The sequence below is a fragment of the Rhodnius prolixus genome, unplaced genomic scaffold, assembly GCF_049639745.1.
Source record: "Rhodnius prolixus isolate KJV_2025 unplaced genomic scaffold, Rpr scaffold_1, whole genome shotgun sequence".
In the NCBI taxonomy this organism is placed as follows: domain Eukaryota; kingdom Metazoa; phylum Arthropoda; class Insecta; order Hemiptera; family Reduviidae; genus Rhodnius; species Rhodnius prolixus.
Genome location: NW_027411581.1, coordinates 36,374,757 through 36,392,284, shown reverse-complemented (window position 1 = coordinate 36,392,284; position 17,528 = coordinate 36,374,757). Strand labels below are relative to the sequence as shown.

The 17,528-nt window shown below is 35.3% G+C and overlaps 1 protein-coding gene across 9 annotated transcripts in view; it reads right to left on the bottom strand.

The window, feature by feature from the left end:
• LOC141448166 (dystrophin, isoforms A/C/F/G/H-like) overlaps nucleotides 1–17,528 on the bottom strand; it is an 898,384-nt gene that overhangs the window by 754,372 nt on the left and 126,484 nt on the right. The gene's annotated exons all lie outside the window — the stretch shown is intronic.

Here is a 17,528-nt window from a genome sequence, read left to right as displayed (position 1 = left end):
AGAAGGTCGAAGATGTCATGGTTTTGAGGAATGTCGCCTCCATATTGAGGATGCCGAAGATAAAGATAGAAAAAAATAAAATACTAAAAATTCAGACAATTTTTAGAAGAGGGCGGGTTAATTAAAAATATCGTTCGACTTCCGTTGCGCCTTAATTAAAAATTTACATCATTAAATTTAATACATATTTGAATTAAATACGTAATTAAGCTTTTTCTAAGTAGTGCGATTTAATTTCAAGCATCCTCCTCTTTGTTGAGATTATTATTTTATGGCACTTCTGAATACACGAAGCCTTGATATACAATTTATAAGACATGAAATATTCTCTTTTGTTAACTTGTTACGGGCTAAAAAGAAGATTGTAGTAGGTTGGTCAGCCTGGCGGAAGAGGGAGAGCGGCAGTCATAGTTTAAACAAACAGGGAAAAAAAAGGAATAAAAATAAAATTTAAAATCATTTTTTTCGTTGGGGGGTTCTGCCATTTTTAAGGTTCCTCTGGAATTTAATTCTGTTTTAATTAGAAATTTGGCGCAGCAGTAGTTGGAAAAAAAAGATTAGAACACCAAACTGTCCCACCTTTTGCTTAGCTTTTTATGCTAATTTTATTTATATTTTTTAACCCACCTCGAAAAGTTGAAGTTACTAATAGTCATACAGTTTAATATGTTATTTAAAGTTTTTCATTCAGTTGGCAATGCTGTACACCAATGGTAAACGCATAAATAAGTGGAAAACAAATTGTATACAAATAAAAACGCGTCGGTGGTTTTGTGACCTGCTGTGATTAAGGTTGGCGCATTGTGTGATGCAATGAATTGATGTTAATAACGGTAAGTATTCTTTTTTCTCTTAAAATTATTATTATTAGTGAATAAATTGATTTATAATTTTAAAAAAACCTGTTACTTGATGTTATATACTAATTTTGAAGCAGTGAAGTGGTGGGATTGTATGCGTAATTTTATAAATAATAAAATAAATTATAATTTTTTTTTTTTCAATTTATAAGCTTATAACATTATTATTTGCTGCTTGTATAAAGTTATTTGCCTTTTAGATTCAATATGGCAAACATGAAGAGATGTCTAAAGATGATATTGAAGACACTATCCAAAACAGAAATTGCTGATGAAATACTTTCAGATCCAGAATCAAGCATTGATGAATCAAACACAGATCTTATTGACGATGAAGACCTATTTATTAGAACCCGGAGAATGAGAACGAGGATCATTTCTAGCTCAGAAGATGAATGGGGAAAATGAAGCAGATAAAGTTACACAAAGCCAGATGAATAGACACTGGAGTAAAAATGGCAAACTAGCATCACCTGGAATATTTTCTACTAACTCTGGCCCAGCTCAACACATCGTCGATCTTCAGAATCCATCACCGTATGATATTTGTCGCCAATTTTGTATCTTATGATATCATTGATTTGATTGTCTTTCAAACAAATTTATATTTTTATTTATTTGTAATCGAAATGAATGTTTATTTCTATTTTTTTTTTTATAAAATAAAAGAAATTCTGCGCATCTATGGCTTTTATTTTCTTTAAAATCGTGTTCCTCAGGGTTAAAGAAGGAGAACATTCAATTATTAATATATTGGAGAAACAAACCAATTTGGATAAATGAAATCAAGTAGTTCAGCATGAAAACTGCCCGCCAGAAACATTGTTTGAAAATGGAGTACGTGCCTTTTAAGCAATGAATATTGCTTAAAAATCATTTGTTATTATTTACCTTTAATATTCCTAATATGTTACAAGTCACCTGTTATTTATTCTAAAAGTATGTGAAGACGTTAATAAGAAATTGATAGAAAATCAATGCACATACTGAAGGGTGGCCACTTTTTTTGCCTCTCAGTGTATTATATTTAATACAATTTTACTAAATATTAAACAGATATTTTATTTATAAATAATATCTACTATATAAATACATAATACTTATTATTAGTTAATAACTAGGATGTAAGGATGGTAATTAGTTAGGATGATGTGAAGTGGAATGGTTAAGAAATAATTAATTTTACATGAAGCCTTGATCTAACGGTACTTTCAATCCGGTCTAAACTTGACTTTCGTTATTTAAAAAAAGTAAAATAATTCAGCGAATTGCGCAAAAGAAAACAGCACTTCTTCGTTTGAATTATTCGCTGGTTAAAGGAACATTTCAAGCGTAACCTTCCAACGCCGGTCAGCTGACGTCTAAATAGAAACAACTTCTTTAAATTTTCAGAAAAGTGAACAAGTCTTTTACAACTAACATAGGAGAACTATTTCTACGTCATTTCTTTAAGAAGAATTTTTTTTGAACAAAAGAATTACTAATTATTCTATACAGCTAACATACACAAGATTAAACTATATGGATGAAAACATTTTGTAGGTAACTCGAAGCGAATCGTTCTAATCCATAGTTAACAACCTGTGAAGCTGTTACAGTTAACCAAACTGATAACTTATATTGCTTGAAAATACCCACAATGATCATCCTTACAAATAATTCGGAAAGTCATTTTTAACTTATCTTACACTTCTCAGAGTAGTTTCTCTCCTCCGGCGACCGCATCGTACAGATCCTACATTCATCCGTTTTTTTTTTGTTTTTTTTTTTGCGGAGAGAGAGTAAGTAATTTGTTTGTTAAGATTCGATCATTCGGGATTGTTGTTGATGTAATTAAAATAGATTCATCAAGCTATAAGATACTTATAAGGGAAGAAAACATGATAGCAAGCAAAGATACTTGTTGAGAGTTCCCAGTAAACATGAGACTCTTTGATGAAAGAATCACTGTCGCTAAGTAAGATCAAAGAGATAAGCGAGGAGCTTCATTAACTTTAGTTTTAATTAACTTCTCATCAAGCCAAACTGAATGAATATTCTTACAAAGTGAATCATTTTCTTAATCATTACTAAATTGATAAAAGTTTATTTTAAGCCCTAAAATGTTTAATCATAAAGTAAATAAATAAAAAAATAATTAAAAAGGAGAAGTAATTATAAACTTTTTGAACAGTTGCTATGGTAACACTAGCAAACAATTACAAAGCGATATTTGAGAATTCTAAAAAGCTCATTAAAAATCACATTTATACCTACCTAATAAGTCGTCAAGAAGGGACTCAGTATTAAATATTAGTGTATAAATCAATATCAGAACGATAGTAAGTTCTCGTGGCAAAGAAAAACTTTTCCGCTTTCGTAACCAGGTGGTAAACATGACTGGAAAACGCAAACGGACGGACAGCAGATTGGTCTTAACCAGTAGAGGCATGTAGGGCGAACCGCCGGATATGGATGTAGCTATGGAAATAACTCAGGTAAGTACCGATCAAGAAGGAAATAAGGTAAGTAGTGAACAAGTATATACAAATGTGACTAATAACGGCAACAAAAGTACAAATGCGTACAATACAAATATGGAATAACGAAGTACAGATTTGGGACCCTTTTATATTATTGTGGAAAGTACTAATAAGGACAAAAAAGGAATTTCGAGGGTGCACCCAATGTCAGTTGGGAAATTACTCTACGAAAAACATATAGACATTTCCAAAAACATCAACGGAATTAAAAAGCTTGGCATAAACAGATTGAGAGTAGAGATGAACAATGGTGTATCTGCAAACAGATTATTGAGTTCCGTAATTTTAAAGAAAAAGAATTTCAAAGTCTACATTCCCAGATACTCGTATTTATTGCTGAGAAGGGGTGTAATTGGGGGGGGGGGTAGATTCTAACAGAAGAGGAAATAAAGGAAGTTATAAGGAGTCCATTAGGGGTTGAATATCAACTAATAGAAATCAGAAGATTGAAACGAAAAGTTATAGACAGGGATACGAAAGAGACAAAATGCGTACCCACTCAGTCGGCTTTGTTCTCGGTTAGGGGGCAGCAGTTACCACAATTCGTACATATACATTACGTCAGATGCGAAGTTCACCATTACATTCAAAATGTCATACAATGCAAACAGTGTTTACGATTTGGTCACTTTAAAGACCAATGTAAAGGGAATGTAAGATGTGGAAAATGTGGGAATAATCATGAAGCATCTCAATGTACAGAAATGGTCGTGCTTGTGTAGTTGTACATAGCTTCTAGATGCAGTTATTAGGGTGAATGTAATTTATTGAGAGAATGTGTTCGAATAAGGTTTAGTAAGCACCTAGATGAAGCTGGTTGTATGGCGAAAGCCAATGCCAAAAAAAAGGGGAAAAAATTGAATCTATACTGAGGAAGAAGTTATTTGTAACATTGGCAACTTTATATTTAGATTATAACAAGAAATGGATGAGTGTTTTAACTGTAAAGTTGTTTGTTTTTTAAGAGAAAGATATTTTTCGACAGGAAGCCAATAAATCAGCCATTAAGAAACCTTTTGAAATACAATTTTGGATTAAACTCAATTTAAATAACGTTTCAACAGAACTTCAGAAGGAAATTGTATTAATCCTCATTAAGTGAGCTCAAAATGTCAATCAAACTGCCACAGACAAACAAAAAAATTGTAATAACAATTTTAGCTTAGCCAATTTGCTTTGCCGATTTATGAGTGCATAGGGGTTCGGCTCTTAAGAGCGAGTTCGAAATATTCTTTTTAAATAACATTTTAAATTTTACGTTGTAATAAAAGTTGTAAAATTGGAAAGAAGAGCAGATTATAACATAAAGTATTGTAATTCCTTATTAGCTGCAGCCATAAAGATAACTGCCTCCTAAGCGGGGGCCTTCTTGACGTTAGCACCTTAAGAGAACGTTTCTGATGAAGAAAGTAAGGTAACAAAAAACGTTCGAGGCTACACAACTGCTAAGATGGAGTCGCACTTTTTATAACATTTAAAGATGCAAGTACATACAAAATACGAAAATTTTGAAACCACTTATAAACTGTTCTAATCGAAGGTGCAGAGTCACCATAATGTTTATCAAGCTTCTCTTTAGTCTCCTGAGGCGTTTTGCCTTTCATAAAGTAGTGTTTAATCAACACACGAAATTCTTTTTCGTCCATTTTTTGAAAATCACTCGACTTCCTCGATTCAAACGAATGCCAAACACAAAGAAATAGACCGATCTGGCTGAAACTTGGTGTGTGTTCTTCCAAGAGATGCTACTAACTAAACATAACCTCGATACGCGCCAGTGGTGCTATCTCTCTGACTTTGCACGGACTTTTCAAACGACCCTCATAATGTTTAAACCATGTGGGGATGAATGCCACTGTTTTCAGCACAATCATGACCTAATTTTGCACATGATCAATGGTTATTGGAAGAAAATAATGCTAATGACTTTGAACGTCAGTTAACATTTCTTCTCTGCCTGTGACTGCATGACGGTATTGAGAAGTAAATACCACAAAATACCATTAAAGATAAATAAATTGACCGAAAGAAATACCATTTTGACCTATTTTTTCTCCTGTTTTTCCATTTATTTGCTACTCACCATGTACAAACTTTACATGTAATCAGCGAAGCTTTTAGCTTCGCGTTTTATTGTGGACAGGCCAGTGGTCAATAACCATCCAACGATTGTGATGTATCCACTAGAGTTTTAAAGGAAAATATTGGGCCACAAAGAAAATTCCAATTCTAGTTGAGGTATTCTGCGACCTGTCACACTTCTCTTCCTCCCTACATCAACTTCCCTTACTTCCAAGATACTGCTTTGATTACTCTATCCTCACTGCTAACTACTATAGCACTCCTATCTTCACCAATCTTTACCAATACGAACCAAACCTTTAAGTAATCACAACTTTCTATCTAAACTTAAAACCAAATTTCCTCAATTCAATTACTTCTACGCAGACGGTTCTAAAAATCAGAATGGTGTTAGGTGTTCAATCTATGATTCCCAATCTGACCCCTGTTCCCAATTTAAAGCTCACAACTTATCTTCAATATTTACAGCCGAACTCACAGCCATTAACGACTAGCCCAAATCTGGTCAGCGAATATTCAGCACCCTGTCATTATGACCGACAATATGAGCGCTCTCCGAAAATTAAAACAATCTGGTAGTGACCCTTCCTTTTTGATCCTAGACACGTTAACACTCCTACAGAAGGTAAATTCTATCGGTAGATTAGTGTATCTGGTATGGGTGAGAGCACACTGCGGATTGGGTGGTAATGAACAGGCCGACATCGGCGCGAAACTGGCCACCCGTCTCCAAGAAACACCTACAGAGCCACTAACTCCCTCAAATCTAAAACACTTCAAAAAACAAACCTGTTACAGAAAATGGTCTGACATTTACTCATCCTCACAAACACTTAAAGGAAAATTCTACTGCTCAATACAACCCTCCGTACCAGTTAAACCATGGTTTGTAGCATTTAAGCCATGGGCAGACAGACTGAGTTTTAACCACAACTACTCACCTCACCGTTTGGCACATTTTGGCATAGAAATAGATCTCATATGATCCTGTGACAGGGAATCAACCAGCCGAAGCCAATCATATCATCCTGGCCTGCAGCAAGAACAAGAACGGTAGGGACCAGCTGTGGAGGGGCCATATTACAGACGAACTGCCCACTTCCGGCCAACTTAAACACTATACTGACTTACCCAAACATTTACCCAGACTGGTATAACTACATAAGGACAAATAAAATTAAAATATAATTCTCGCGCAACCACGAATCACAAACAGTGACTTTAACACTATACATACTGACTTACCCAAACATTTACCCAGATTGGTATAACTACATAAGGTCAAATAAAATTAAAATATAATTCTCGCGCAACCACGAGTCACGAACAGTGACTTTAACACTATACATACTGACTTACCCAAACATTTACCCAGACTGGTATAACTACATAAGGTCAAATAAAATTAAAATATAATTCTCGCGCAACCATACGAACAGTGACTTTAACACTATACATACTAACAGACAAACCAACCCACTACATAAAAAACAAACCGCTGCCAAATAATTTTGAGACGGAAGATAACTTTACTGGGTTTAGCTCACTCATAACCAACAAACTTTATCCTATTATCATAACCAAAATTGCAAGTACACTTTAAACACGGCCACAACCTATGAACAAAACAGAAAAATTTAAGAGAGCCTTAAGATACGGCAGATGCAAATCAAAATGTAAACAAATTCTAGTTTTTAATATCTTGACGTTTTGTCAAGAGAAATATCTAAATTCAAGGTTGAGCTGAACCAAGACGTAACTGCTGTTTTGCATTCTATTGATACACTGTGAGGTTATTACAACTCTCTGTTTTCTTCTTTTTTTAACTATTTCTAAGCAATAAAACTTCCCACTTGTTTATACAAGACCAACCTTTTCAAAATTTTTTTTTTTTTTAATTTAAGGCGTGTTAACATCTGAGCCATTAGCGCCCGGAGATTTTTCCAGCGCACTGCCGGCCTCAGAGCAGTGTTCTTTAGTTGCAGACAAAACTGTCCATCAGCTGACTTCGAACCCTGGATCTTCACGTCAGATTCTAGAATATGTATGCTATTGGGCTACACCCTTCCCTTTTTATATGTAGTATAAATGAAACATAAAAAATAATCATTTCAAATAAGAAAACCAAAATATAAACGCTTGTAACTTAATGTGAAATAAAGGTGCTATGGGTTAAAAAGAAAATAATAGATCGGTCAGTCTGGTGGAAGACAGGGAGGCAGTAATAATTTAAAAAAACAGAAAAAAAGAAGAGTTTGTAAGAACAGTGAATATTATACAGTCTTATTGGAGCGTTTTAAGGCCGAAATTGCAAAGAAACGATCGCATATGGCAAAGAAAAACATTTTGTTTCATCAAGACAGAGAACCATGTCACAAGTCAATCAAAACAATGGCAAAACTACATGAATTGCTTCCACAACCACCGTATTCGCCAGATTTGGCTCCCAGCGACTACTGGCTGTTCGCAGACCAAAAAAAAAATGCTCGCCGGTAAGAAATTTCGCTCGAATGAAGAGGTTATCGCTGAAACTGAGGCCTATTTTGAGGCAAAAGATAAATCGTTCTACAAAAGTGGTATTGAAATGTTAGAGCGGCGCTGGAATGATTGCGTTGTTCTTGATGGAAATTACGTTGATGAATAAAGCTAAAAACCGTGTTTTCTTTGTTAGGCCCGCGACTTTTCAGCCCATGTGTTATATCGTTAAACTAGAGCCTAGCATATGTACTCGCAAAGGTTGGTTCCTATGTTCAAATATTCAGAGTTTTTCATAGTTGGTTTAAATGGTTAATATAATTTCGGTCGATCCGAAAAGCAAAGGTATGCATGAAGTTAATAGAGGAAAAATTTGCATATTTTGTCAAGAAAAGCCGAAAAAAGTTCGACAATACAAAAAATTTTTGTATTCAAACACCGAGAGAGCCAGTAGTTTGTCACTTTTTAATTATCCCAATGATCGTCGAGTTATAAAAGCCAATGTGAGTGTAGGTGCCACCTTTGTTCGCAATCGATTTTCAACAAACTTGATTGGAGTGAAGAAAAAGAAAAATTGCGCCAGAAATAAAAACAATGGTGTGTACTAAATGCTTGACCAAAGTGAGAAGAGGAATTTATCACCAGTGCACTTCTCAATATTTCATTGAGAATGTAGAAAACCTTATGTCGGAAAAATGGTCTTCAAAAACTGCTGAGCAGTTCACTTCAAGATTGTTAAAAAAAAACACAACAAAAATCAGAAGCGGAAGGCGAAAAGATACAACTCTCGCAAACCAGGGGTAAGTTACTCCCCGTAACTGTTAGGCCTAAAAAACCTCAAAAAAAACGTTACACCAAACGTTGTATCAGCCGATGCCATGCGTAAAATGCAGACTGCCTTAAATTTAAGTGAAAATCAGTCAAAAACAGCTGGCAGTTTTTTGACTAAAGCGTTTGGTTCTCGAAAAAAATGTTAACGAACGAGAAAAATGATAAGATCGAAAAAATGATAAAATCTAGTCGTTTAAATAATTAGGGTCTCTGGTCACAGAAAGGAATGAAACATTTGTGGACATAAAAGCGAGAATTGCGGCAGGGAGCAGGTGCCTGTTCACATTAAAGAAAATATTATGTTTCAGATCCCTTTCTAGGAAAGCGAAGCTTCTCATATATAAGACCCTGATAAGACCGGTAATGCTTTATGGAAGCGAATTCTGGGTTCTGACCCAAGAGAGCCAGACAGCCTTGAGAGTGTGGGAAAGGAAAGTATTGAGGAAAATATATGGTCCTGTGAACGAGGGAGGAAGATGGAGAATCCGCACCAACTTAGAACTGCTTACCCTTTATGGAGAAGCTGACATCGTTGCATACATTGAAAAAGGAAGATTAAGTTGGTTAGGGCATGTGGAGAGGACGGTAGACAACCGCTTCCCTAAACGCCTTTTGTATGGAAGGCCCAGAGGCGTCAGAATAAGAGGTAGGCCAAGAATGAGATGGCTTGATGACGTCGAGGGGAATTTGAGGAAAATGGTTGTGCGAAGGTGGAGACTGAAGGCTCCTGATAGAGCTCAGTGGAGAGCCTTGGTTGAGGAGGCCCTGGTCCTTTTAGGACTGTAGCGCCGAAGAGGAAGGAAGGAAGTTCATTATGATGGCTTGATGACGTCGAGGGGAATTTGAGGAAAATGGGTGTGCCAAGGTGGAGACTGAAGGCTCTTGATAGAGCTCAGTGGAGAGCCTTGGTTGAGGAGGCCCTGGTCCTTTTAGGACTGTAGCGCCGAAGAGGAAGGAAGGAAGTTCATTATGATGGCTTGATGACGTCGAGGGGAATTTGAGGAAAATGGGTGTGCCAAGGTGGAGACTGAAGGCTCTTGATAGAGCTCAGTGGAGAGCCTTGGTTGAGGAGGCCCTGGTCCTTTTAGGACTGTAGCGCCGAAGAGGAAGGAAGGAAGTTCATTATGATGGCTTGATGACGTCGAGGGGAATTTGAGGAAAATGGGTGTGCCAAGGTGGAGACTGAAGGCTCTTGATAGAGCTCAGTGGAGAGCCTTGGTTGAGGAGGCCCTGGTCCTTTTAGGACTGTAGCGCCGAAGAGGAAGGAAGGAAGTTCATTATGATGGCTTGATGACGTCGAGGGGAATTTGAGGAAAATGGGTGTGCCAAGGTGGAGACTGAAGGCTCTTGATAGAGCTCAGTGGAGAGCCTTGGTTGAGGAGGCCCTGGTCCTTTTAGGACTGTAGCGCCGAAGAGGAAGGAAGGAAGTTCATTATGATGGCTTGATGACGTCGAGGGGAATTTGAGGAAAATGGGTGTGCCAAGGTGGAGACTGAAGGCTCTTGATAGAGCTCAGTGGAGAGCCTTGGTTGAGGAGGCCCTGGTCCTTTTAGGACTGTAGCGCCGAAGAGGAAGGAAGGAAGGAGGAGGAGGAATAATGCTAATTTTGAAAAAAAACAAAAACGTGTTTTCTTTGTTAGGCCCGGGACTTTTCAGCCCATGGGTTAGTGGAGAAAATTTTGTTATTGCTTTACTTCTCAATTCCATCGAGAAACACAAGAAGGAATTCCCGAAAGGGGCTTGATGAGGAGAAGCTTGTCCGTCAACTCGTAGCAGTGTAGTGAGTCAGTTCAGTTGTATTAAGAGTATAACTTGCACCAGACTACTGGTGTAAAAGAACCACAATTATTTTGAACTACTGTATCACCCCCAGTTGGTGTACCATTTACTTATTTATTTATTTTGGTGTTCAGGAAGTAATCAAAACTTTTCAGTTAATTTTATTTAATTTTGTTTTGCCAAGTTTTGGGACATTATCTATTCAACAAACTATTATTTTTTTGTGTTCATTCTAGGGCCATATTTTGTAATTGTTCAATATAAACCATAATTTGTATTGTTCTCTTTTTAGTTATTGTAAAGGAGCTAATATTATAAACAGTATCATTACCATGGAGAAAGAAATAAGCGGTTGTTAAGGGTTTACGAAGTTATATTTTTTTATTTATTTATTTTTTTTTTTTTTGAATCCTTATTTATTTTCATTTTCTTCGGGTTAACTTTTTTGTTTGGGTTTCATCGTGTACCCCACTCATACAGGGAAAAAACGACTTGGCGCTCAACTTTCTTTTTAGGTACATTTAGGTGTTCTTTCTAAACCCACTCCCTTCTCCACTGTACGCTGGCGAGCACTAACTTCTCTATGTTCTCGAATTAGAGAGTGTAACACCACATCCTTCTTCACTGTGCTAGCGGCACTGTCGCACCTTCTCCATCTGAGGAGGTACACTATATTGGTAAGTTAAGTCAAGGCCAGCGTGTAGGTTGCCTACACCGACAAATAGAACAGTGCTTCTTCTTGAAACTATGGGTTGCGACCTCTCGAGTCGCGAGAGAATTATAGGGGGGGGGGGCCGGGAGATATAATGTGAACTGGTAAAAAATTATTTCACTTAAATTTTTAGTAACAAGTTTTTTTGGTTTACTTAAGTAACTCGCGAACGATCAGCAACGTGGGGATATATCGCTGGCTCAATATTACAAGGTTGTATGTTACATTTTTTTCGATTTTCCGTTAGCGGAGTTACAGGGTTGTATGGTTCAAATTACAACTTTTAGTATGAGGCAACAGATTGCAGCACGAGCGTAGTGCTCTTAAACAACAATGTTTCATAGTTCTATGTTATGAGAACGGCTATAGTTCAGCATCAATGTTGTACGTAACACATAGAACTCCGATACTCAACTGACTTCAAGAGCTGCCATCACCTAGTGGTCCATACAACTTTGATTCACCACTGGTTTAGTGATTGATGGAGGTTATCTTACTGTTGTTTGTTATAAACTTTGCGAACAAGTTCAGTTTATTTAACAGAGAAAATTATTTTAATTTTTATACCTACTATATCTTTGTGCAAGTTCTACTTTATTTGGAGTTGATATTTTGTTATTGGGAATGGCAATGAACGAGGAGGAAGAGTTTTCAGTTATTATGGGCTTTAGTAGTAACGGTGATTCAGACTATGAAGCCCCACGGTTTAGAGATAGTAGAGGTGGGGAAGGTTCGATACCGTGGGAACTGAGAAAAAATAAAATAATTGGCGGCGACAAGAAAGGAAAAGTTATAGCGCGAGATAACGCGTAATGCGAGAAAGGACAAAATGCGAGGGAGACGGAAACACAAAAAAGTGAGAGGGAAAAGCGTCAAAAGTACCGCTGAGAGAGAGTTCTATAGGATGTAACATTGGGCACATTCAGCAGACAAGAGCGCTACCAGATCGCTCCCAAAGGGACCTAAACATAACCTTTTTTTGAATTAAGATTGGCCAGGAATCAGTCAAATAAAAAACAACTCGTCTTTTAAATTAAAAGGTGCTAGGCCATTTCAAAATCTGGTATTTATTAATCATATTTCATCAACTTTTTAACTTGTTATCAAAGAGAAAGAAGAGCGGGCGATAGGTTATTTTTATGTATTTTTTCATCCCCTTTCTACTAAAAATATTGCCTAGGCAGTAAAGCTAGTATTTTTCTTAATATCGGGAAATAAGTCGTTTTGCGAGTGATTTTTCTAAGAAAAATCAAATGTTAAGAGCTTTAGATGTTCTCAAGCATACACAAAATGGCTAAAAATTAATTTTACATCTGTTACAAACTAGAAGGTTCAATAATTATTTGGTAATTTTGGGAGAGTAGCGTTTAATTACCAAAAAAATTGGAAAAATTTCAAACTTGTTTTTATAAATACACGTACTTTGCTAGTAGCGATCACCGCTCCGTCGAAGTAGCATAGAAAATTTCCGCTCCCAACATGTTGTGGAGAGCGATGCTAAAAGTGCGCCATTCAACGGATAGTTCCGTAGCGCTCTTGTCCGCTGAATGCGCCCATTATTGTTCTTCCTTTATTTTAATAACCCGCTTAAATTCAGAAAATCCAAGTTCAATGTAACATTTAAAAAATTTTTAAACAAAAATTTTCAGTATCAAAGTTGTATGATGAAACATATTTAATTAAATCTAATCTAAATAAGGCGAAATGGGGATTGTTCAGTTTTGTTTTTTAGTTAACACATTAGTAAGTAACAGTTAGACTCAATTTTGCGGCGCTAACTTATCTCTAATAATAGTAGAATAAAAATTTGAAATTTGATTTTCTCTAAACCTGCCTCTGGTCACATAGAACCTTGTAATATTGAGCCAGCGATATGTTGTAGTGATCCTATCAAAGATACCATGCCAATGAAGTATAAGTTTTTGTTCTGTGACAGTACACTTTTCAAGGGAGTTTAGGTTTCGCCCAATTGCAAAGTGTCTTTTTAATTTTTTAAATACATGGTAAATGTTGCTGGCTATAAAGTTCTACGTTTCATACAAATTGAAAACATCCTTACTTATTTAAGATTTATTTTACCTAAATTTTGTACATTGAACATAATGCAAAGAGAACACTAAACAGTAAATTTGAGAATTGGGTTCACCACTATTACGAGAGAATCTCTCCAGTTTTAAACTCTTTCGTTTTTTACAACTTTCGAAAGGATCATGATTTTATGTATAGGATAAAAGAGACAAATTGGAATCCTTGATATGTTGCAAACACAGGATAAAAGATAGCAATTAACTTTTTTATTATCATTTCAGAAATGTTTACATTAAAAATGGAAAACGAGAGAACAAAGCAAATTCTTTATAGAAATAATATAAATATTCTGAGTTATATTCGTTACAGCCAAGTCACTTTTCTTTAATCTCTCTTCTCGTATCTTTAAAGAACTAGCATCAAAGCAAAGAAATAAGCTGAATGATATCAACCCGCTCTGAGTTACTTATGAAACTTAATTTACTGCTAATTCCTAATACTTCATTTAGATTTATTCCCTGTGTTCTAATTAAGTTCACAATATTGAATTATAATTTTCTCTAAGATATAAAGTAGCGAAAGTAAAATACAAAACAATAGCAATAGTATTTTTATATTTTATTTTTTAAAATATAGTTAACTTATTGGAAGTTCTAATCAGAACTTATATCAGCGGGAGCCTGATAACAGTTATGATAACAGCCTGATAACGACAATCCAAAACCAAAAAGGTTTTTCAGCATTTGGTAAACCTGAATGGGATGCCCATTAGTTAGTGCTGTAAGAGACGCTCCATCGTTCCATTTGACTAGATAGCTTGACGATCGTGCTCCATTTTAAAATTGTAAATGCATTAAAGAAATGGTGGTGCCTACAAAAAATGAAAATTTAGTAGAGGGGTACCGCAGTGCTGGATTAATACGTTGATTCTATCCGTCATAGGAAACAGCACGTGAAGCGTATGATGGAAACAGAGAGGGAGAAAATTCTCCACACTCAACTGATAATTATTCTCTGATGATGGATGAATATCTGAAATTAATCAGAAATAAAAAAAAACAAGCGATCTAAGACGGATAGAATCAACCAAGTGTAAACCCTGAGCCCAAAAATTGTAATCACAGTCTTTGTGTTACATCCTTGCACACTTCCTCTTAGTTTTTTCTACAACTTTGAATCCATTTTCTGCAATATATGTTACGCCTTTCATCTAGGGCGTAAAGAATCTAGTACCTGCCTTCAAACATTACTAGAAAACAAAAAGACAAAAAAATTAATGAATAACATTAATTAAAAAATAAATAAAAACTTATCTACTCCGAATCTGCAAATCTTACAGCAACAACAATGAAGGACTATTCTGTACTACCTTAAACAAATTAAATTCCTTCGCTTACAAATAGTAAATTAAATTGGTACTGCCGGTAGATTCGGTACAATATCTTATTGTAGGATCCAATAGTGGCACCTAAACAAGGCACATCGATTTAATACCACCCAAAAATGGATTAGCTTCCGCCACCTTTGCCAATGATCATTGGTGTTCTCCCCCTTCTGTAGGAAATAAAAATCAAACAAAAAAAGTTATTATTGTGTAATGCTATAGTGATTTGCGGTCAACCATTGAGCCCTGCGATACTTATATAAAACGGTTTAAAATGACAGAAGACATCAATGCCATATATTCATACAATCCGAATGTACTGCCAATCTAAATAACTTCCAAGACACCACAAGCTTGTGTAGATATTTGTACCACCAAGAAATCTAAGGAGTGTGTGTTATTTTTGATATAAAAATGAGCTTTTCGTAATTTTTTATCGCTAAGTAAAATTACTAAAAAAATGTTTTTTGTCTGTAAAACTACTAGCATACCATAGACTCTCCTCGGATTAACTGTTTCTGAATTGATATAGTAAACCGAAACAGATATCACACTTCCACTAATATCATTTCGAAGACATCCTTTCTACTATAAAATGTAAAAAAAGAAACCTGATTTATTGCTGGCTCAAGTTGAATTACGTGGTCGGATCCGCAATGCTGAAACATCCTAAAAAGGGATACTCCTAAACAAAAAAAAATAATAATAATTTGGGTATCATCAGCTCAAGATCAAAATTGTACTTCCTATGAATTTTTGTTTTTTAGTTGTTGGTGAACCGTAATATACCTAAATCTTCAAAATAATTTACTTTAGTTTTTGCAAAATTTCATTCTTTATTAATATAGAGGAAAAAATAGTGGAAACATTCTAGAATACATTTTTGATAAGAATAATTAGCCCAAAAAGTTTTGATGATGATGGAACGTAAAAGTGGTGTGTAAGCGTGGTTTACCCTTACCTCTCTAAGGTTCAATTGGGTTCCCCATCACTAAAAGTCAACTGCTGATGAGTGTGCGGCAATTTATTAAAAAACTAGATAGACCGAATCCTTTCAATAATAAACTACCCGGTAAATCTTGGGTACAAGGGATTCCTGAACCGTCATCCTATTATTGCAAAAAGGATAAGCGAAAACCTTACTGTTTCCCCAGCCAAAGTAACCAGTACTAGTTTGAACGCTTGGTATAATGAAGTCTCTCGATACTTGAATGAAGAAGGAATTGCAGATGATCTTGACGGTTTGGTCGTAATTAAATCTCTCCCGTAGGTACAACTGTCAAAAACTCCATGAAAAAGCGTAATGTCGAAAAATATTACATTATTTGGGTATGCCAGTTTAAAAACCGATTGTAAATAATTATGATTATATCTTAAAAGTCTTGAATATGCCCAATTGTACCCTAAAATTTTTGTAAATGAAGTACTTAAAAATGAGATATTCTGGTTTAAACAACAGAGAGAATTGTGTAAAAGTCACGGATTAGAAATTGATGTAAATGCAAATTTAAAAAATACTTTTAAAAACTTAAGAAATGCTTTACAGGCAAAATTTAGGGAGAAATTTATACTTTCTGCTTTATTTATAATTTATAAATACCATGTATATTATAGTGTTCTTCGCTCAATTATCTGTTATGGAGCGCAAGTTTGGGGATATCAAAGTTATGAAGTACTTGAAAAATTTCAGAGATATTTTCTGAAAAAATTATTTGGTCTTCCGATGTGTACTCCTAATTATATGTTGGACATTGAAACTTCCCTGGAACCCGTTGTTCTTTATACTCTCCGTCTGCATATTAGATACGTTTTAAGGGTGCTCTCTTTTCCCTCATTTCGTTTGCCGAGGATTGTTGCCTTAGAGATAGTGAAGCGCAAAGCTTTGTGGTTTAAACAGTGGATTACTTTTGCGAGTAACCATTCGTTGGAATTTAGCGCGTCTCTGCAAAATTTGTCAAGTTGGGAGGGGCAACTTTCTGCACTCCTATTGAAAATGAGGACAGATCTTCGGGGAGTTTTTGTGAGGCGTGCTCTGAACTCAGAACATTTTTTGCTCTATAAGACGCTCTTAGATGCTGACGCAGAATTCTGCATATCCAAAGTGGGCAGTTCTGATTTGAATATGAATGAGCTACGTTGGCTATTCAAATTAAGGGGGGAATTAGTTTATTTGAACTTCTCTCCCTGGGAAAAAAGAGACTCTCTCAAAGAAAGTTGTTCTTTGTGTACTCTAAATGAGCGGGAAGACCTCTATCATTTTTTGTGCCTTTGCCCTATATTAGCGGAGTTCCGGCGTAATATTTTTGGGCTAGATACCTTTACTGCACCATTCATTGTTAATTGTCTAACTAATAGTGCTCAGTGTAAACCTTTAATAAGGTTCGTGGAATGTGCCTGGAAGTACAGGCATGAGTTAATTAGTGCTTTGTAATTTTTGAGGTGATAAGAGCGATTATTATGTAAAACATAAAGAAGGAAATTATTTTAAGTTGGTTGTCTTGTATTAAGAAGTATTTTCATTTTTTTATATTTTATTTATTTATTTTTTATTTGTCTACTTTCTTGTCCTATCATTATTTTATTTTAGTAATATGTTGATTTTGTTTTATTTCACTAATTTTTTAAAATTTATTTGAATTGTGTATAGTGTTTATATAAACCAAACTCTGGCAGACGGATTTATCCATTGCTATTATAATATTCAAACATATCTACGTAATTTGTTTTTTTCTGTTTAAATAAATATTATTTACTACTACTAATTCTAACACTTCTGTTATTTATAAAAATTTCAAAATAACAGATACAAGTTGGATATTAAGGGCTAGAGGGGAGTTGCTAAATTTAAATTACAA